The sequence below is a fragment of the Sorex araneus genome, chromosome X (genome assembly GCF_027595985.1).
Source record: "Sorex araneus isolate mSorAra2 chromosome X, mSorAra2.pri, whole genome shotgun sequence".
NCBI lineage: Eukaryota > Metazoa > Chordata > Mammalia > Eulipotyphla > Soricidae > Sorex > Sorex araneus.
Window position 1 is genome coordinate 96,052,495 of NC_073313.1, and position 24,063 is coordinate 96,076,557.

Below are 24,063 nucleotides of genomic sequence, written 5' to 3' on the forward strand. Positions count from 1 at the left end.
AAAGCCATCTGGTTCTGGGTTTTCTTTTCTTGCTGAAGATTTTGATTATTTTTCAAGCTCTATTAATTACATGTATTTTCATTTTTTCAAAGTGGTTTTATTTTTACATAACTTATTTAATACATTTTTTGTTTAAAATAATGTTGCATAATCTCCAAGTGGTTGAGCACTTTACATTTGCATTTCTCTTAATTAATATGGTTTATTAAGATCTGATTTTAGAAGATATTTTGGGTAATTTCCATTGCTTTAAATAGCAAGCTAATTTTTAAAATTTATTTGAGGAAATGTGATTGGCAATCCTGCTATTGATAGAGTTTGAGGCATATGATGATCTAACACCACACCCTACACCAGAGTCTCTATGTCCTTCCACCATTATCTCAGTGTCCCTCCAATGAACTCCCCAAACTACTGTCATAGTAAGCTCAGTTCTGTAGATCAGTTCCTATGTACTGTTGCTTTTGATCATGTGTTATTCCCTTACCTTTTTTTCTCTGTACTTCACATATAAGAGATCATTCTGTATCTGTTGCTCTCCTTCTGAGTAAACTTGTTCAGCATGAGCTCTCCCAATCCATCCACATCATACAAAATTGCATTATTTCATGTTCTCTTATAGTCATGTACTATTCCACTATGTATATACTCCAGTCTCTTAATCCAGCAATCTCTTAAGGAACACTTGTGTTACTTCCAGATTGGAGCTATTGTGAATAGTGACACAAGGAACATAGGAGTGAAAATGAATTTTCAGAATAGAGTTTTGGGTCTCTTATAGTAGAATTCAAGAAGTGTAGTTGCTCTGAGTCATAGGGAATCTAAATTTGTGTGTGTGTATACGTGCGACCTAAAACACTTTGATTTAGGGAGTATGAGTATAAAAGAGAGAGAGAGAGAGTAATGAGTTCAAGAGAGGACAGAAACTTCCCAGATGGGGACAATCAAGAGTACACATCTTGGGGCCGGAGCAATAGCACAGCGGGTAGGGCATTTGCCTTGCATGCGGCTGAGACGGGTTCGATCCCCGGCATCCCATATGGTCCCCCAAGCACTGCCAGGAGCAATTCCTGAGTGCAAAGCCAGGAGTAACCCCTGTGCATTGCTGGGTGTGACCCAAAAAGCAAAAAAAAAAAAAAAAAAAGAGTACACATCTCAGGTGGAGATGCAGGCTGTGGCCCCAGATACTAGAAGCTCAATTCTTATTTTTTTGAGGTGTCCATATTGCCTTCCAAAGAGTTTCCCCTATCAGTTGACATTCCCACCAGCCATGAATGAGGGTTAATTTTTCCACAAACTGATACAACACTAACTAGTTTTGCTCTTTTTGATGTGTAATTCTCACTGGTATGGGGTGAAATCTCAATGGCTTCTGATCCACATTTCCTTGATGAGATGGTGTACAAAGCATTTTTTCACAGATGTATTGGCCATCTGTATGCTTTTTTGAGATTTTTCCCTCACCATTTAATTTTTTTCTCAAGATTTATACCTGGTTCTGTGGGACTTCACTCATGCATGAGGCTCGGCCTGAGCATCCAGAAAGTGGCCTGGAGCGTGGCAGCGGTTGGATCAGGATCCTGAGTGAGATGTATTATGGATTCACCACCAGGATCTTACCATTCTACAAAGAAGTGACCATCGACGTAAAAAGAGGGGTTCGGTAGGGAAACACCATTTCACCGAAACTCTTCAGTGCCACACTCAAGAACATCATGCAACAACTAAAATGGGAAGGAATGGAGTGAAGATAATCAGTCAGTAACTACACCTCCTCCGCTTCGCTGATGGCATCGTTCTATTAACACCAAATATCAGCCAAGTGGCATGAATGCTGGCTGATTTTGACCGTGAGTGTGGAAATGTCGGACTGCAGCTGAATCTCACAAAGACAATGTTCATGAGAAACGGACTAGTTCCTTATGTTCTATTTGCCCTCAATGGAATGAACATCTCCGGATGCAGCAGTTATGTGTACCTAGGTTGAGAACTCAACATGACCAACAACCTGGCACCTGAGCTGTGCAGGAGGAAGAGAGAGGCGTGGAACGCCTTCAAGAGTGTCGAAGAAGTGGTTAAGAGGATGAAGAACCTCCAGCTTTAGGCACATCTTTTTGACTGCACTGTTCTTCCTGCACTAACATATGCCTCAGAGACCTGGGCCCTACGCAAACAGGATGAGAACGCTATTCGAGTATTCCAAAGAAGAATTGAAAGAGCTATGCTTGGAATACCACGTTTCACTCAAGTGAGAGAAGGAATCCGGAGTTCTGACCTCTGTCAACAATCAAGAATCAGGAACACTGTCTTGCTTGCTAAGGCGTCAAAAATCAGATGGCCTGGACAATTTAGAGATGACAATTTAGAGATGTTACTGACTGGATCCCATGGGACGTCAGTACAACGCGTGGCTGCCCACTTACAAAATGGTCAGACTTCTTTGTCAAGACCCTGTATGAATGGTTTGAGGCTCTTCATGCTCCTGGAGTGAGCAGACACCATTGGACTACACTAGCACATGACAGGGATGAATGGAGACATTACTGGCACCCTCTCAAGCAAATTGATGATAAATGGGATGGCAAGTGATACAAGTGATACAAGATTTATAAGAACTGGAGCAATATCACAGTGGGTAGGGCATTTGTCTTGTATGTGGCCGACCCAGGTTTGATTCCTCCTTCCCCCTTGGACAGTCCAACAACTACCAAGAGTATCCCGCCTGCATGGCTGAGCCTGGAAAGCTACCCGTGGCGTATTCAATATGCCAAAAACAGTCACAAGTCTCACAATGGAGACATTATTGGTGCCTGCTAGAGCAAATTGATGAACAATGGGACGAGAGTGCTACAGTGCTACAAGATCTATAAAAACTTCATAAACCATGGGTATTAGCCCTTTGTCAAATGAGTAGTAGGCAAACATTATCTCCCAGCCTAACACTTGTCTTTTTCTTCTGTCCATTGTTTTTTTCACAGTGAAGAAGCTTCTTAATTTAATGTAGTCCCATTTGTTCATCTTTGCATTTGTTTGCTTGGAAAATGGCATAAAGTTGCTTTTAGATGTCATGAAGTGTTCATATTATCTTTTTCTTAATAAAGTTTCAGGTCCATCAAGATCAAGCTTATTTTGTTTTTTAAAATTGATTCACCATGAAATACACAGTTACAAAGTTGTTCATGATTGGGTTTCAGTCTTACAATATTCCAATACCCATTCTTTTGCCAGAGTACATTTCCCACCATCAATATCCCCAGTTTCCCTCCTGACACCCTCTCCACTTGCCCCCCCCCAAACACACCCCAGCCTATGTCTATGGTAGGCACTTTTCTTCTTTCTCTGTTTCCTTCTGAGTACTATGGCTTGCAATATAGGTACTGAGAAGTTATCTTATAAATCATTTTAACTACTTCCAACACCCAGGTCTTGTCCTAAGTGACCATTTCTAACAATGACAGTTGTCTAGCAGCCCTCCTCCCATTCTTTCATCTGTGGCAAGATTCCACTCAACATAATACTCTCTATGTCCATCCGCTTATAAATAAATTTCATGGCTTCATACCATATTTCTATATAAGTTAATTGCTCTAGAAGCTGTTTTGTATAATATTTTGGGCTTTCTTAGTATTTCCCATGTCAAATCTCTCTGAGTGTTGCTCTTTTTCCTGCCCTACAGTGCTCTCCACAAACTTTGTGCTGTTACTGGCTTGTGAATTTCAGGCCCATTGTATCTTGGCTCTGCCTCTCCTTCAGCTGAAATTTCACTATCACTGTCTCTGTCATCCCATTGCTCATTGATTTGCTCGAATGGGTACCAGTAGCGTCTCCACTATGAGACTTCTTGTTACTGTTTTTGGCATATTGAATAGACCACGGGTAGTGTGCCAGGCTCTGCTATGCGGGAGGGATACTCTCGGTAGCTTGTCGGGCTCTCAAAGAGGGGTGGAGGAATCAAACCTGGGTCGGCTGCATGCAAGGCAAATGCCCTACTGCTGTGCTGTCACTCCAGCCCAGCTTAAATTTAAGGCTCTATAAGTTTTTATCATCAGGACTGCCTTATGTAGTTTTCCTGTGGAATTGGTGAATGGAGCTAGAAGTGAAGTACTGATGGCAAAAAGTCCCTGGAGACAGGCAGAGCTACACTGGAGCCTATGGGTTTACAGCCAGAGGTATAAGTGTATGCTGTTTGAGGTACACTGAATAGACCAGTCACTAAACCATGCAGTTCAAGGTACCAGCAGTGAGGAGCTAAATTACTGGCTTGGAGCATGGGAGCAATAATACAGCTGGTAGGGCACTTGCTTTGAACAAAGCTGACCTGCATTCAGTCCCCAGCACCCCACATATAGTCGCCCAAGCCTGCCATGAGTGATCCTAAGTGCAGAGCCAGGAGTATGCCCTGAGCACTTCCAGGTATGCCCCACCCCCCAAAAAATCATGGGAATAATTTATGCCCCAAATATTGTGGATGACTTGCACTGGGGAAGAAATTATAGAATATTCTTACCATTCAGACACCCATGCCTGGAGATCTGGGGCTGGATGGAGGCTTGTGATGGCCACAGAGCAGCTCTTCCTGAAAGTTGAGGGTAGCCTGCTGAACTGAAAATAGTGAACTTATTTTTAAATCTTTGTTGAAATATTGTTATTTTGTTACTGATAATACTCCTAATGATGGTTTCATGTGTATATCATTTTAACACCCATATTTGTTGCAGCAACTAGTACAGTAGAAAATTTATGGAAACAACCCAAATGTCCAACAATGGATAAATAATTAACTTTTAAAGCATTTTTTTGTTTAAAAAGTTATCTTTTACTGCTACAGTTACAGATGAGTCAGGAACTCAATGATGTAACTAAAAATGTCTTATAAACTAAATTTTAAAAATGTCAGTCACAGTACAATTACACATTTATTCATAATTAAGTTTCAGTCATAAAATGTTTCCTCATCAATCCCTTCAACAGTGTCCTCTTCCCTTTAACAACGCCTCCAATCCCGATTTGTCTCCTACTCACCAGTGTGCATCTATAAGAGATATTTACTTTTTGCTTCATTTCTGCACTGTGGTTTACAGTACTGTTACTAATAGTGTTTTATGTATAACATTTTACCACCTTACAGCACCACCTCCTCCTCTCTTGTGAAGACTTCCCTTCACCATAGTTGCTATCTGTTCCTTGTCAGATTCCACAGTCCAACAAGTGGCATGTTTGCATGTTCTGTGTTTCCATTGTCTTTGGGCATTTATTATACTACCATAATGTTTCTTTATATCCCACATATGAGATAATTCTGGGTTCATCTCTCTCCCTCTGATGACCTTCACTTAGCATGATACTCTCCAGATCTATCCATGTAGCAGCAAATTACATGATTTTATCTTTTCTTGTACTGTATTTTTCCTTTGTGTATATGTACCATAGTTTTTTATCTATTCTTGGACACTTGTGCTGTTCACAGATTTTTGGCTATTGCGGATAGTACTCCAAGGAACATACTCATGCCAATATGTTTTCACCATTTTGTTTTTAGGTCCTTGGGATATATTAAAAGAAATAGAATTGCTGTGTCAAATGTAAGCCCAATTTCTTATTTCATAGGCACACATATGTATGATCAAAATATTGACAAAACTTAGCATTTGACCCTGATGGCAAGGATAAAGTGTCTAATAAGTTTATCGTTTTGAATAACTTGTAAGTTATAAGTTAGTAAGTTATAAGCTCACAACTAGTTTTGAAAATTTTTAGTTGGATATCTATATAAGTGCCTATCACGTCATGAAATTTGTAGTATTTCTTTACTGGGAATTTAGATTTTAAAGATTGCTGAAATAAACAGGCCCTAATAATAACACCATATCCATGAAAGATTGGCTTGAGTGATAAGATGATGTTCTTGGAGCTAGAGAGATTGTACAGTGGGTAAAGTTTTTGCCTTGCATGCAGCAAACCTGGATTCTATCCCTGGCATCCCTTATGGTTCCCTGAGTGCAGAGCCAGAAGTAACTCGAGAGCATCACAGGCTGTGGTCCAAAACCAGAAACAAACAAATAAAATCCCAAACTTGTCTGTATCCTTATCCTCAAAACATGGAAACAATTAACCTAACCTGGGAAAAGTTTCTTTATAGACGTGTATAAGTATCTTTCTTTTTTTTTTCTACAGGATAAAGGGGATTTGGGTGATACCTGGTGGTACACAGGACTTACTCCTGGCTGTGCACTCAGGGATCATTTCTGGTGTGGCTCAGGGGACCATATGGGTTGCCAGGAATTGAACCCAGGTCAGACACATGTAAGACAAGAACCCTATCTGCTTTGCTTTACTATCTTTCCAGCCTCAAGTATATTGATGCAGTGTGTTATCCTGTATTATCTTGATGAACTTAATTATAGTAACCTTTATAATAGGGAACTAGGCTGATCAATATCGGTAGATGTGACAAAAGAATCCAGTCATTAGGGATGGAGTATGATCTGAATAACATCTTCTTGAATGTGAAAAAAAAAAAAAAACAGTACTATATACTTTCCCTTCAAAGCCTTGAAAACTCTGAGCCCTTTCTGAAGAAAGAGCAGACTTGTCCACAGCAAGGTCTTACCTGTAAGATTCTTTGAAGCTTTTTGACATCAAAATCTATGATAGAATCATAAGTTTCTACCAATTTGCACAACAGCAATAAGAAACAAGATAAATGGCTACACTAATATGATGTATTTTCTCTATCCATATGAAGAAATCTTTGCGGATTTTCTACATCTACAAATCTAGACATTTATCATTTGAAACCTAAGTACAAGGCACAGTAAGAGGCATCATGAAATATCTATAGATTGAAATCTAAAAAGTCACATTCAATATTATAAATGGCAATCAACCCTAAACTGGTTGGAGAGACAACTGAATGATGAATAAAGAATTTGCTTCTCTTAAAGACTATTAGAGTTATATGTTTCCTAGGAATAGACACCGTGTAATAGATTATTAATTGTATAAGGAATATTATATGAAATTTTCTTATTTTCAAATTGCACAATGAAATAAAATTATCGCACAGAGCAACTTCGTTTGGAGCAAGCAAAATGCATCTACAACCAGCAGTTTTATTTCTTATATGATTATCAGTCTATAATCTCCCATGTTAGGTAGACCTTACGATCTCTGTCTTAGGAAGTATCATGCTACTTAACAAGGCTTGCTTTGAGGAAGTAGATCCACTCATTATATGTCTGACTCCATTTAAATCAAATTTTCCCACTAGACTGAAATGGTAATAGGGAACTATGATATTAGATTATAAGGTAATTGTAATTGTTTAACGATTTACACAAATGACTTACAAAGTCTGCAGTTTTACTTTGATTTTCTTTGAAACATTTACAGTCACATTCTTTGGTTGCATAGATTATGCCACAGAAGATCACATATTCTCTGTAACCAAGGATCCACCCCCCCTTTTTTTGAAAGACCATGTTGTATTTTGATTCATACAGTTTAAAAAAGAATCCTGTGGAACTTCAGAACACAAGGAAATGAAGAGTATCCCTCCTGGAGAGTGAAAAGGTGAGAGAGAAAAGAGCTAATTGGTGCTGGCAGCACAGCAGGTGTTCCCCCTCAAGGACAATGATGACACTGCTCAGACAGTCAAGAGACAGCCTCATGAGCTCCTTGGCAAGCTTACACAGATTCCTTTTTGTAAACAAGTCAAGGGTCTACATCTGCAACAAACAAAGCTGAGATTTAAGGAGTGCTTCTTAGCCAAAGGGCCCTAGACACAAAGCCAGAATGAAAGTGTCAATTGGGTAACACTCATTTGGTGCCAACTAGGCTTTAAAAACTCAGGTGTGGTCAGTTATCAGGAAAGATGCAGAGGAGTCAGAGGCATTAAAAGAAAAATCTTGGCAGCTACTTAATTTCGTAAACCAAGACTGAGAAATGCCTCTGATGACTGGCTATTAATCATTGCATGGTTGCTCTCTGGCAAGCATAGAAAATGTGCTGCCAGTTTAGGGCATCACAGCACGTGCACAGGCCATCTGCTGACGGTACCTGAGAGTATGAATATGCTCTAAAGCTTCCTTTTTCCTTAACGAAAAGGGATATTGCTACATGTCTGAATCGTGAAAATGTGTGCATTTAAAGTAGAAAGAACTATCACTGTCACTGTCACTCATCGATTTGCTTGAGTGGACACCAGTAATGTCTCCATTGTGAGACTTGTTGTTACTATTTTTGGCATACTGAATATGCCACGGGTAGCTTGCCAGGCTCTGCCGTGCGGGCTAGGTACTCTTAGTAGCTTGTCAGGCTCTCCAAGAGGGGCGGAGGAATTGAACCCAAGTTGGCCGCTTGCAAGGCAAACGCCCTGCCCGCTGTGCTATCGCTCCTGAACAGAAAGAACACTACTTTCCCTTATTTGCTAGGGTCTTAGTAACTTCCATTTTTTTAACCCATAAAATCCATGAGTGTGCAGAAGTAAATTCTTCGAGTTTACCTACAAGTACTTGCCTTGCTGTTGCTAGAAACCTTTCATCAAAAAGTGTGGTAAATGCCAAAGTACTTCATTTGAGACTGTAATTTCTGGGCTAAAGCTAATGACTTTTTTAACAAGTATCCTCAAAACATTATAGAAGTGCTCAACCAAATGTCACAAGAGCAGACACTGACTATTAATCCAGTTATTTGACAAGCCATAAACAGTCCTATGCTGAGTGATATGGAGATACAAAATAAAAATCAGACATGGTTCTGATGAGAGACTCATAGCCTTCAAAAAACTATAGCAACAGATATAACTATCATACATCATTGATAATGTTGCAGCATTTGTTAGAATAATTATATAACTAATAACATGTTGCAGCATTTATTAGAATAATCATATAACTAATAACATAGTTAAATTGATTAGTTACTATAATGATCCTGAATAATAGGTATATTATGTCTCTTTCACAAATACTGAGTCTGACAAAGTGAATTAGAAACTTACCTAAGGTCATACAGTGAGTAACATAACTTGATTTAAATCTACTTTTTCCTATCACATAGTCCACATTTCTCATAATCTAACTTAGATTGTTTGGGCTATTCTTACTAGGAAATATAAAACAAATATATGATTTGATAAATGAAGGGTTATGAGAGTTATATAGAAAACTTGTTATGGAAATTCACAATATAATGCAGAGAGAAGAAAAGATTCCCAGCAGCAGAAGATTAAGGTTCCCCAGGTGGCTTATGTGAAGTGGGGACTAGAGAGGAGGTAGCCTGGAGAAGAGCATGTACCCTTCCCTCTCTGCTAGCATTCAACCAGGGAAGTGCCTAGGGAAATTTAGAATTGATGAGAGGCAGCTGTGAGCACATGCACACTACAGCTCTCAAGTCCCACCAGCACACAGGTGGTTATCAAGGCACACCTGTGTTCCACAACTTTTGGTCCATATGGTATATGATTCCTGACACAGGATTTCTTGATAAAGTGTCGTGAAACCCAGGTTGGAGCAAGGAACTGCTCTTTGCGGAAAAAGTGAGACAGTGTCTAAATCTTAGCCAGTCTTTACAGGCCCATCACCTTCCCTCACAGAAAAAAAAATTCAGAAGGAGGTTGGGGGGAGCCCTCTAAGTTTATTCTGGGAAATAAAGAGGGAAATAGAGATACCCACTCAAGAGAGAATACCCATTTCCCCAAAGTCTAAAGTGCAAGAACACCTCCCATGTGTGATGTATGGGCCACTTCCCCAGAGTGATAAAAAGAAGCTTAAAGAGAAAGAAAATATACATCTAAGGCAGATGCCATCCACAGAGGCCACAGGGTAAAATAAGAAAATAAACCTCCCCAGCAGATGAGGGCCAAAGTGATAAGTCCCTTTTCATTGCTAAATTAATCTACATAGTAAGGTTATGAGGCAGGAGGCTGAGACAGTGAGGGGCCACAGTCAGCCTATAACTGCTGGAAAACTTCACTGAGGGCTGCGTTTCTGGAATTGTGCACCTAACAACAGGTGCACCATATCCGGTAAAAACTTCACTGGGATCTGAGTTTCTGGACAGGGGTGCACTTTATTCTGTAAAGTAGGATCTGATAATCAGCAAAAGTCCAAGAAAATCAACTAAAAAGGAGTCCACTTCTTAGCTCTCTGCATCTCTGTTTTTGTTTCAACCTGATAAATTTTACATGATTTTTGCCCAAAGAGAGATTTTGCCAGCCTCTACTAAGACCTTCAAACCTTGCCTAGGAGCTCTTTTGCTGAATTCTATTCATCTCCTCTCTTCTCCACCCCGACCTCTACCAGCCCATTGCTAGGGTGGTTGTCAAGGGGGAGACTTGGAGGAGCTGATGGTCTTCTTTTGATATTCTCTGCGCTGTTCTGCTTATGGGAATGCTGCAGGAGCTGCAAAGGCAGAACTCTGTTCATGATTTCCAGATTCTTCAATATTTTCAAGAATGAAAATATTCAGTAATAAAGATGCTCAGAATCAGAGTTGGTAGAAATGTCTATTGGAAGTTAGAAGAGAAACGAAAAGGATCTCCCCAAGTGGGGAGGAATTTACAATAGGACTAAGTTAACCATGGATCATTTTGTGAGTTTTTTTATAGGAAAACGACCTTTGTGTTACAGAGAATGTAGGAAAGTTAAAGATAAGGGTTTTCACTGTATGAGTAAAGTGCAGGCACAAAAGTTCATGAGTTTGTAACTGTACATCACAGTGATTCTCTACTGAAAAATTAAAAAAAAAAGATAAGGGTTTTTGTGTGTGTGTGTCTGTGTGTGTAGGCCCTTTTAATGAAAGTTTAAAAGGATAAGGGCTAAGGAGAGGAGAAAGTAACACACCCTTTGTTGGTATTCTGGTTTGGGGTGGATCTCCTAGCAGAAATCTAGAGTGCTAGCATCCAGATGAGATTTTGTTCTTGAGTTAATCCCCAAGAACTTCCCCTGAAGGGTTTTACATCTGTTCATGTTTATGATCATTTTCAACCACACCTATGTGTAATTGCTACCTCTTCATGATTTCTTTGTGATTTCTTCACGATTTCTTAATGATAATTCTTCATAATTTCTCCATAACTAATGTTGTGAGACTTGAATAAATGACAACTGATTATACACCCACCTGGTAGCCCCCTCATCTTTCTCTTCTTTGATATAGGCAGCCAGGTAGACAGGGAAGATCCCTTCCCTCAAGGCAATGGAAATGAATTTCTGGGAAATAATACTATCAATAGCCCTGAAGCTGCAAAAAGCCAACTTCACAGAAAACAGGAAATAAGGCCTTATAACACTTTCACCTGGCCAGCAACAGACCCAGAGAAGGCTGAACCCCCATCCTGGAGAAGCTCTAGCAGGAACAAAAGACTAGAAAAGGAATTTCAAAGAAGCCCATCACCACTCCCAACCTCCCTAGCAACCCTCACTTTTACCTTGGTAGAAGCCCCATGGTGGGAACAAATTGGAAAAACCCTATAATAGCCACCTTGAACAAAGAAAGCTCCCATACCCATGTGGCCAAGCACATATGGCATCCGAACACATATGTTGAATACATCTCTTCTCTTGAGATGTGTACTTTCCTATCTAAATGCTGGGATGTGTTTAGGGGGGTCTCTCTGTCCTTGGAGAAGCCTGCATTCTCTCTTGAGCACTCCACTCTCTCTTTCTCTCTCCCTCCTTTCCCTTTTAACTTCCAAATAAAATATTTTACTTTACTGCTCATCTACTCCTAAAATTCTTTTCTGTGAGGCAAGACAAGAACCCAGTAACCCTGGGTCCTGGGGAGACAGAGGTAGATCAGGAGAAAGTGACCATCTTTCTTCCCCCGCCCCCGCCTCACATAAGACAGCCATGGGGCCCACTAACAGACATCACGTTGGCAGGGTGGAAAGCAGCTCTTGGCCACTGAACACATGCATCGCGTACACCCACAGTTTGAACTCGCATTCACTCTCAATGAAAATATTTATCTGGGGACCTGTGCGATAGGATAGCACATAGGGTGCTTGCCTTGTAGACATGGATTTAGATACCAACACAGCACATGGACCCCTAGCCTTGCTAAGAGTGAGTCCTGAGCACAGAGCAAGAAGTAAGCTCTGTGTACCACTGGATGTGCCCAATCCCTTTTCCCCCCAGTCAGCTCAAATTTACTATTTTTCTTACTGATCTACTTTTCTGTACCTGCTCTATTTATGACTAATGACATAAACTGTTTTAAAATTATATAAAATCATAGTAGGTATATTTTTGTAAAGATAATTGATAGGTATATATTTAAAAAAAAATTGTAAGCACCTAGAATTGCTCCTAATTGTTCTGTACAGTTTAAACCATCAATCAAAATACAAATCAAGATTTGAAGTGTACATACTGATGAAAAAAGAAAGTGTGGGTGAATTAATCAGATCACTGGAGGTTTGACTGTATGTTATAGTAATATTAATATCCATATTAAGTTTAGTATGCACTAAATATATGTGTCTTTTATTTTATATATTATATGCATGATATATGTTTTATGTATAAAGTATATTTACATATACATATATAAATACATGATCCTTGCCAGAAGAATGACTTTACTTCTGAACAGCAATAGACTTGTAGCTGTGATGAAATAGATGTAAAGAGCTAAATTGCTTAGGTTAACCATAAATATGAAAGAATGACATGTCACAGATAATTCTGATATTTTTTTAGTCACTGAAAAGTTTAGAAAATCACATGCATGCCCACCTCTTATCTAAAAGGAAACTTCTGATGATGCCATATCCATCAAGTGAAAAATATGTCCAAAGTCTTCTGGATAAATATGATCTACAGAATACATAGACTGATGTATTTCTATTCTGTTCAGAAATATGATTAAAATGGAAGTGTTGCAGGCAAATAAAAGTGGTTGAGGTATCCTGGTACTGTATGTAGAGGATCTTAAGTCAGCCCAAATGCATCAAGGCTATTGAGACAAAAGACCCATTTCAGCAGCCTGGAAAACCATTGATATGTAGAGTTCCAGGCCAGATGCACAGCAGGCTTCCTAGTGGAGAACTTATGGGGAAGGATAAAACTGAAGAAATTCCCCATCCCAGAAGTAGCTCAAAGGAGTGAAGAACATATCCATTTGTGATGCAAATCTTGAGGTCTTTGGAGATGGAGAAGCCAGTACACCACCCAGGGAAGGATGAACCTTTCAGGAAAAAAAGGAATCTATAAGACACTCTAAAGTTCATGACCAGAATATGAAAGGATCATTAAGAGCCAAGGCTTTCCCTGTGACAACATCCAGATTGACTTCTATGTATGCAGAGAACTCCAGGCCAAGACAATTTGGAGAAATTGTAGCTAACCTTCTCCCAAAAGCCATTCTATGCTTTTTCCATTCTGCAGAAGCCAAAGTTCTCTATTGAACAAGCATTTCTCTCTGCTCGCCTGTCTCTAATTAAATTGCTTTCAATAAAAATTATTTGCTTCACTGTTTGCCTCCTCCTGAAATTGCTTCTGTAAGAGAAAGGCCACAGACCTCATACACCTGAGCCGAGGTTAGAATTGACATTTTTTTTTCCCCACAAAGATCAATTCCTCGCTCCAACTTGAGTCTACAGCTACCTCCAAAACTCTGGTGGTGGACTCATTCTAGCTCTGTGAAGAACAAGTGGACTAAAAGTCAGGGGCAGTGAGACTGCTGCCTCCGAGGGCTAGTGGGATGAGAGTGTCGATGCTGTGCAGGTGTTTGGAGCCAGCCTTTACCAGTCTCTGGGTGACCAGGTTTGAGGAGCAGAGAGGTGGAAGCACTGTTTTCTCCAGGCAACCTCCCTCACTCTGCTTTCTCAAGCCCCTCTGTAATGGCTTCAAAGAATCAGGGCATAAAATATAGTGAGGATTAGTTGACAGTTATTATATCTCACAGTGAACTGAAAGTGTGTACACTGTTCTATACTGCTGCTACACTGATACTGCCCAAGAGGCAGAAGAATGAGTTTTCTATTGAGTAAAAAACATGTAAAGCATAGTGCCCCAAAGTAGAGAGAGAATATGGGGGAAATTGTCTGCCATAGAGACAGGGGGAGGGCTGGGATGGGGTGGTACTGGGGACATTGGTGGTGGAATATGTGCACCGGTGGAGGGATGGGTGTTCAATCATTGTATGACTGAAAGTCAAAAATGAAAGCTTTGTAACTGTATCTCAAGGTGATTCAATAAAATATTTTTAAAAAGCTTCAGCTGAGAGAAATCTGTTGGATCTCTGGAGGATCAAATCAGACCTGAAACATAGGAGAAGAAACCTTATAGCATTAATAAAATGTGTCATTTTATACTAAAGTGTCGAATTACTACATTCTACCATTACTAGTTGAAAGACAACACTTAATAAAAGTCCAGTATTGGGAAGAGGTGAATAGTTACTCTCTTCTTCAACCCACTGCTTAAAATTGCTTCCTATATCTAGTACTTGAAATTAAGGCCTGCCAGAAGTTGAGGAAATAGACCATGATACTACAACATAGAGTAAACCATTGAATTCAAAATTATTTGTGAAGGAAAAACAAATTAAGCAAGTTTCATGAATTACATTTTTTAAAAAGAATTAAAATGTTTATTAACAAATAGTAACTTTAAATCAAAACTTTAGAAAAGATTCCAGGAGATTTAGGAAAAAGATCCAGGAGAGTTAGTCTTTTATATGGATATTTTCAATGTATATATGAGATACCATGTGTTAATAGATACCCATTTGAAATTTTTTTCCTTATTGGCATGCCTTTGTTACAGGAACCCTAGAAAATAACTTCACAAGGTTGAAGAAAAATTATTTTTCCCTCCCCACATTTCTGACAATGAATGCTAAGACCACTATAGAATGTGTAGAAGGGTTCCTGGGAAAATGGCAGAAACCAGAGAGAAGTAAGAATTCTTAACTGTAAAAAACTAAGGCTCACCGAGGGGCGCGTGCACTCGCGGGCTCTCCGGGCGGCTCTGTCTCACCGCCCGCGTTCGGTGCCCTGGAACCGCAGTGTGTGGACTGGAGCGGGACGGCCGTTGACCAAGGACAGGCGAAGAAAGAACGAGGACCAAGCTGGTTGCTGATTAGTTACCGTTTATTCAATCTTCCATCTTTCTCATCTCCCGCACTCCCAGCTCCGGCCTCTCTCTGGATCTACTGCAGCATCTCTCACTTCTCTAGTCTCTCCTCCTCTTTCTCTCTCCCACCTTGCCCTCTAGGCTACACCCAGCCAGGTAGCCAAATCAACATAAGAAAGCCCTTCCTGAGGGCAGGGCATTCCAAAGCCCTTCCTGACTCTTAAGGTTTTTTTCTTTTCCTTAGTCCAGGAACTTATTAACATCTTAATACTAGTTATTTTTGTATGGACATAGCAAGGGATACATTGAGGCTTGCAAGGCAGCAATCCTGGGAACATCTTGCCACAGGCTCACACCACAGCACTCAGGCCAGATTAATCATTCCTCACCCTAGCAGGGTCCGAATCTAGTTATCACTGTTTGGATCATGACAACATTTGTCCATGATCAAGCTCTTAACTTATAGTTAAGCATTAGGCACTTTGGCCAGGCCCATCTCGATGCCAGGGTAGCACACAACTCACCGCTTGCCCTGGATCCGTCTGTCCCTCGTCCAGACCCTGCTTTGGGGATGCTAGGAAGTAAGGGCAGCTAAGGCTTAGGTCAAGAGAACAGATGCCCTGGAGGAAAATATCATGTAGAGTCAAATGACTCCCAGGTTACAAAAGCATAACATTTGTTAAGTCTTCCTGTGTCCATACAAAAAGGACTTGCTCTGAATAAACTATGCAAAGGACTCAAGGAGAAGAGAAAAACATTATTTACAAGTCAACAGAACACTAAGAAAGAAGCTACAAATAAACAAAGAGGAATAGGAGCACTGTAATGGGAGTAACCCAATAAACCTAAACTGCTGAGGCTATGTTATCCTACACTTAACAAACTCAGTTCTTCCAAATATTGTTCGTAGTGCCCAATTAACAGAGAAAGGTAAAAATTTCTACTCCCCTTTCCCTCAAATTCAGAAGAACAAGAGAAAAGAAATTGTAATGATTTACTCTTTGAATTCTAGCTTTCAGAATCTGGTTTTAGATTACTGATTACCTCCCTCTGAAGAACTATTGGGTTTTTCTTTGTCTTAGTTTGTATTCTGAGAGCTTGCCTTTGCTTTTCATCTGCAGAGTATGCAGTCCTTTCATGGCCAATTTTCAAATTGACTTTGAAGACCCTAAGTGTAGTCAAATCAAAATGTTGGTATCAGCCCACTTTCAAATGGTATCTATTCTATTCACTGCTACCAGCTGCTTAAGGAAGTAGTCATTTTTTCCCAAATTGCTTTGTTGAAGTTCCCTCCCAAATTTGTTGAAATCCTCTCTCAACTTCTGCCACAACAGCATGGATATGGATGAAAACAGTCCTATTTTCTCCTGTAGAAAATCTTTCCCACAAAATCTTTTTGCTTTCTATAATACTCTCTATTTTCCAAGTGGATAAGGGATAAAGAATCATGAACCAGAGCCAGTGAGACAGTATAATGGGTAAGGTACTTGCCTTAGTGGGGTTCGTGCCCAATTCAATCAGCTTAATCAATGGCTGAATAAATAGCAGTACTCCTATATTTTAAAAAAAGGTACTTGCCTTACACATGGCTGACCTGGGTTTGATCACAGCATTGCATGTGATCCCCCTGAGTACTGTCAATAGTGATAAAGATCAATGCCAGGTGTGGCCAATTTTCTGTTGTTGTTAAGAGAGGGAAACAAAGTTGTGGTCATTTTATAGTCCATTTCCTTTGAAAACTCTGTATAGTGTTGCTCAGTACCACATTTTCAATGTTCACACCTATGATGATTTAGGTCTATTTAAACTTCATTTATTTACTTACATATCTGCACATATGCATAAAACATCATATAATTGTTATGCATTTAATTTAGTACAGATGTCAAAGAGTATGTATAAATGGTTATTACTGCAATAGAGAAATTCACTGTTTATACAATCCACCTTATCTACATAACCTCATACCTTCTCAGATAACATTAGTTCTACTATTGTTTTGATGGGATAGAGGTGGGGCCATACCTGCTGGTACTCAAGCTTTACACCAGGCTCTGTGCTCAAGGATACTCCTGTTGTTACTTGGGGAACCAAATGTTGTGCTGAGGATCGAAAAAAGTTGGCTGCTCATAACGTGATCACATTAACCCTATACTATCTCTGCAGCTAAATGTTAGTTTTATTATTAATGCTCACTGTTCTGTATTTTTTCCTGTTAATCAATTTTCTAAAACTCCAATATAATCCTTTTATTTTGCTTCATATATTTTTTGTTCATTTATTAAGAGCATAAATTGAGGCTCCCATGAATATGCCACCAGACTCCATGCCAGAGGCTATTTCCACTGGGGGCGCCCCAGAGAGGGGTCAGTGAGAGCCCTTCCCACCCGAAAGCACCCAGCCCCAGCAGCCAACCTCCACTACTCAACTGCTGCCACGCTCCAGGCCGTTTTGTACACACTTGGCCAAGCCTCATGCACGAGTGAACATATTCCTGGACCGTGCAACCGTGCAGCCGCTTCTTGGCCTTGCAACACATCATACAGCACTCCCTACCCATTTTCCATAAAATCATAGAGGGAAATATATATATATATATATATATATATATATATGCCTCTTGGAGAGCCCAGAAAGCTACTGAGAGTATCCTGCATGCATGGCAGAGCCTGGCAAGCTCCCTTGGCATATTCATTATGCCAAAAACAGTAACAATAACTGGTCTCATTCCCCTAACCCCGAAAGAGCCTCCAATCGTTGGGAAAGACGAGTAAGGAGAGGCTGCTAAGATCTCAGGGCTGGGATGAATGGAGATGTTACTGGTGCCCGCTCGAATAAATCAATGATCAATGAGATGACAGTGATGACAGTGACAATGATAGTAAATTTCATTCCACTTCATTGTGGAAGGCAAATATTTCATCTTTTGATTCCATAGTAGTATTCCATTGCATAAAAGGGACATGTCCCTTTTATTTTATTGTATTGTATTTTTTTAAGATTTCAAAAATGCATGATTTTTATTCTCTTGCCCTGAGAGCTTATATCAAAAAAATATATATTAAACCAAGGAAAATAACTCAAGACTTATTTTGTGCTTTAAAAAGAAAAACATCTGGGGCACTCCAGTGTTATCACCTCAGTCTGGGGTCCAGAGCATTCTCCAGCGCATGGTGCCCTCCAGCCAAGATTCTTCACTGCTGAGTGCAGCAAGGTGGCACCAGGGGCGAGTTGAGGGCATACCTTCTGGGGTCAGGGGTGGGCTGGAAGCTGGGATGAAGCTTCCCACTTCCAGTGCCCCCATGCGGTTTGGAGAAATAGTCCTGGTCCCCACAGACCAGAGCCAGGGACATGTCCCTTTATAAAAAGACAAAGTTTACTATAAATTGGCACTGCAATTTTTTCCATATTTTGATTATTATAAATACTGCTACGATTGGACATTGCTATATTAGCCATTACTACTTTAAATATTCTGTGATATATTGCTCTATAGCTAAATCTCTATATAACTACATTGCTACACTGAACATTGTTTATGTCATCACTTTTTCCCTTTAGAGTCTAAAGGTTGTTTTCACTGGACATTGTCTTTGTCCTTGTTTTCTCTTTTCTTTACATACCACATATGAGTAAGATCTACACTGTCATTCTCTTTCAACTTTTTTCTGTTAACATGACATCATCTAGGTTCATCCACGTTCTAGCAAATGGCATGCTCTCCTGTTAGAGATGAGCTGTTTTCTATTCTGTATAAGTACCACATATTTTCAACTCATCTGTCTTTGGCTATTTGGGTTATTTCCTGATTCTGACTACTGTAAATGTACGGCAGTGACCGTACATGGGCATTTTTATTGGAGTTTTTTCATCTGTTTGATTTTAAGATTTTGTGGTTTTTTATTTTCATGGAATAGACACCAAGGAAAATATGTTTTTAAGATTTTGTGTTTTTGTTTTCTTGGAATAGATACCAAGGAGAAGAATTTCTGGGTCATAAATTTTGTTTAATTTAAACTTTTAAGAAATCTCTATAATCTTTACATAGGGGCTAAACCAATTTACATTTCTACAAACAGTAAATGGGGATGTGTTTTCTTCACAGTCCTGGAAGCACTCATATTTCTGGCCTGTTTTAAGATAGACTGATCTCACTGGTGTCTAGAGATATCTCTGTACATTTCAATTTGACTTTTCCTAATAATCAATAATGATGATTTTTTTTCAGGTGTTTGTTGGCCATTTGCTTGTCTTTTTGGTAGAAGTATCTGTTCAGTTCTTTTCCCATGTCTTGGTCAGGCTGTTTGGTTTTTTGCAGTTGAATTTTGTCAGTTCTTTATATATCTCGGATATAACCCTAGATGGTGTATATGTGTGTATGTGTGTGAGTATGAAATTATTTATTTACTACATTCAATAAGATACCTATTTATTGGCTGGAGTGGTAGCACAGTGGGTAGGGCATTTGCCTTGCACACAGCTGACCTGGGTTCAATTCCTCTGTCCCTCTCAGAGAGCCTGGCAAGCTACTGAGAATATCTCACCCGCATGGAAGAGCCTGGCAAGCTACCCGTGGCTATTTGATATGCCAAAATCAGTAACAACAAGTCTCACAATGGAGATGTTACTGGTGCCCGCTCGAGCAAATCAATGAGCAACGGGATGACAGTGATACAGTGATACCTATTTATCAAAAGCATATTAGAACCACAGCTATAGTACAGTGGGTAAGGTGCTTGCTTGCACATTGCTGACTCAGGTTCAATCTCTGGCACTGTACATGCTCCTCTCAGTCCTACCAGGAGTGACAACGGAGCACATATCAAGAATGCTCTGAGCACAGCTGTACATAGCTTCTTTTCAAAAAACAAAAAAATGTGTCTTTTGCATAGCAGATTCTTTTTAGTTTGGTGTTGTCTCATTTGTTTTCCTACCAGTGGAGTAGAGTAATTGAAAATATGTTGAAGTCAATATCATGGAGTATTTTGCCTATGTCTTCTTAAATATGATTTACAAAACCCACCTCAACATCTAATTTTTTTCTTTTGGGGGGCAGATATAGTGTTTCTTAGCTCTGTTCTTGGAGGATCATTCTCAGTGGTTACTTGAGGGATATTGAGGTGTCAGGGGTTAAATCCAGGACTTCTAGATTCAAAACTCAGCTCTGTGTAAAAAAAATAGTTCATCTTGGTGTGTAGCTCTCCAATCTCCAATACCTAAGCTTTAAGTCCATTTGTTTGAGGTAACTTATGCTTGCTGTATGATTGTGGTGCGATTTCTTTATTTTGTAAGTGGATATCCATTTTTCCAATTCCATTTGTTTAAGAGAACTTCCTTTCTCCATTGTTTTCTTGTTCACTTCCTTACATATTAAGTGGAGTATATACAAATATTTACTTTTGGACTCAATTCTGATTCATTGACAGAAGTATCTATTTTTATTCCAGCACCACACTGTTTTGATTACTATAGCTGTATGATCATTCGCAGTAATAGTAATTTAAAATACTTTATAAATATTGAAAATTCAGAAATGTTTAGAGGGGAGTTCTAGTGGTGCTTAGGACCTCAGGGAAACTCTTAAAGATGTCTGGCCTTGTGGTGCTGGCCTAATATTTACATGACAGGTAATGAAGTGCTACAGGGGCTGGGCACTAGGGTCAACCTGGTAATGTTGTGTACCACCAGGCTATACCCCGCAATGCTCAGGAGATCACATGGTGCCCCCTACCTTCTTTTTTACTCATCACTTTGGCAATTTAGTAGATTTAGAATTTGCATACCATTTTGGTAGTACTCATTCTGTCTCCCTAACAAATTCTATTAGCGTTTCCTTAGGGATTACAGTGAATGTGCACAAATGCTTTAGATCATATAGTCATTTAATAATGTTAATTTTGGGTGTATATGTATGTTGGTAAATGTGGATATGAGGAATCAGTGACTGCCATTTCAGATACCTTGCATTTGCTGTTGCATAAGTCATATGAAACACTCTTCCTGAATTCATAGTTCTGCACAAAAACACACTCCATCCTGCCTTACAGTAGAAGATTTGAGATGTGAGTATGATTTCTGACAGATATTTCAGTTGTTCCAGTGGAATCGCATATGCAGAGTTTGTTGATGCCAGCTCAGTGCCTCTAGCAGTGGGATTAGCTAGCCAGCAGTTCTAGGAGTGCAGATCGTTGTGCAGGCAACCAGGCAGAAAACTGTTAGGGTCATGGCAAACAGTCTTCAAAAGGGAGGACGTGCTTTGGGGAATCTTTGAGCTTTCAAAGGATTGAAAGTATTCAGCGCGTGATGGATAGTGAAACAAGTTGACCCAAGGGGTATAAATTTATTACGTGTTTCTTGTTTGTTTTTGGGTCACATCTGGCAATGCTAAGGGGTTACTTCTGGCTCTGCTCTCAGGAATTACTCCTAGCAGTATTCAGGGACCATATGGCATGCCAAGAAAAAAAAACTGGGTCAACTGTGTGCAAGGCAAGAGCCCCAGTCATCGTACTATATCTCCAGGCTCCAAATTTATAACATTTTTTCATTCAGAATGTGCCAAAGTGGCTTTGGAACATGTTAACACCGGAATGAATTTGAGTTAGGGGGGAGGCCAACAAAACTGGATCACATTACTAAAGGAACCGATGCTTCCAGTGACAGCTAGTTCATATTTAGACAGTGATGAACTGGATAGGATGGAGTGGACAAGAACAACCAGCCACTTCCAACTTTAGCAATATTTCCATAAAGTATAGATTTGCAGATTTCATCAGTAGTGCAGCAAGATCTACCAGTGAGTGTTTTTTTTGGCATTTGGTACTTTTGCAGTTTTGTGCACAAGGCTTTCCCTAACAGACTGAAGCTTTAGCTGCATTTGCTTCTGTTCAATTACTTGCAACACAATGTGTCCAACTCTTTAATATGTTGGAAATCCGCAAACACAAGAAGTGGGATGTGGTACAGAAATTAAAGATGATGTGAGTAAAGAATGTAATGAACATGGAGGAGTAATTCATATTTATGTTGACAAAAATTTAGCTCAGGGCAATGTGTATATGCCTAGAGAGTGCCGCAGCCATTGCTATAGTTAATGCATTGATGGCAGCTGGCTTGCTGGTAAAATGATAACAGTAGCATATGTAACTCCTCTAAGTTATCACATTCTCTTTCCAGTTTACGTGACAGCAGCACAATTACTGGTTCCAAATTGATGATGAAGGTATGATCCCTTATGTGCAAAACTAATTTATTTTTTGAAAATTAATTTTCAGTTATATGTTATTATATACAAAGAAACATGTAAGGGTCCACTATCATTTCTGTACAACTCCTATTACTTAGAAAAGCAAAAGCCTTAATAAGAATAGCAACAACAACAGATTGATTATTCTAAAACATAAGTATGGAATATTTATCTCGATCCTTATGGCATCCTCTATTTCTTCTAATAGTGATTCTTGTGAATTCTATGTACTTGTTTCTTTATACTGTACTCTTAAATGAGATTTAAATGGGGAGGGTTCTATCTTTCCTAGTTCCCTGTTAGCATTCATATTGTTAGCATGACTTATTGTTAGCATACATTATTTTTATATATTGATTGCAAACTGCATGGCAGGTTGATAATTTCCAAAAATTTTGTGGCATAGTTTTTAATGTTTTAATGTTTGTTATCATTTCATCTGAAAATATTGATAGTTCAACTTCTTTTTTCATGTAACTACTATCCATATGTCTTCTATTTTTTAAAAAAAATTATTAGAGAATCACTGTCATGTATAGCTACAAATTTATGAACTTTTGTGTTTGCATTTCACTCATACAGTGATCATTTACCCAGCCCTCCACCAGTGCCCATTCATCTCCACCAATGATCACAGTATTCCTCTCACCACCCCCATCCCACCTCCCACCACCCTACCCTGCCTCTGCAGAAGGGCATTCCCCTTTGTTCTCTCTCCTTTTGGGTGTTGTAGTTAGCAATAGAGGTATTGAGTGGCCTTCATGTTCGGTCTAAAGTCTACTTTTAGTTTGCATATTTCAACACGAATGGGTCCTCCCAACATCCTCTACTTGTTGTTCCCTTCTCTATCTGAGATGCCTTTCACCCCAGCTTGAGAGGCCAGTTTCCAAGCTGTGGGGCAGACCCCCTGGTCCTTATTTCTACAACTCTTGGGTGTTAGTCTGCCGCTCTATTTCACAGATGAGTGCAATCTTTCTATGTCTGTCTCTCTTTTTCTGACTCATTTCACTTAACATGATACTTTCCATGTTGACCATCTACCAACTTATATGCAAATTTCATGACTTCATCATTTCTAACAGCTGCATAGTATTCCATAGTGTAGATGTGCCAAAATTTCTTTAATAAGAAATATGTTTTTGGGCACTCAGGTTTTTTACAGATTTTAGCTATTGTAGATAGTGCTGCAATGAACATACAAATGAAGATGTCATTTCTACTATACCTTTTTGCCACTCCAGGATATATTCCCAGGGGTGGTATTGCTGGGTCAAATGGGAGCTCAATTTCTAATTTTTTTGAGAATCGTCCATATTGTTTTCCAAATAGGCTGAACCAGTCTGCATTCCCACCAGCAGTGAAGGAGAGTCCCTTTCTCCCCACATCCACGCCAACACCGGTTGCTTTTGTTCTTTTGGATGTGGGCCAGTCTGTGTGTTGTGAAATCATATCTCATTGTAGTTTTGATCTGCATGTCCGGATGATTAGTGATATAGAGCATTTTCTCATGTGTCTTTTAGCCATTCAGATTTCTTCTTGACAAAATTTCTGTTCATTTCCATCCCCCATTTTTTGATGGGATTGGGAGTTTTCTCTTGTAGAGTTCAACCAGTGCCTTGCATATTGCCTGCAACTTAACTATACAAGTCTATTGTTTCTAAGAGTTTCTTGGTAGAGGCTTTAGGGTTCTGTAAGTATAGTATCATATCATCTGCAAATAGTGAGAGCTTGATTTCT

The 24,063-nt window shown here is 39.5% G+C and overlaps 1 pseudogene; it reads left to right on the plus strand.

The window, feature by feature from the left end:
- The window catches only part of LOC129399756 (RNA-binding protein 39-like), a 42,071-nt pseudogene extending 19,777 nt beyond the window's left edge, over positions 1-22,294 (plus strand).
- Positions 22,295-24,063: the final 1,769 nt, after the last annotated feature.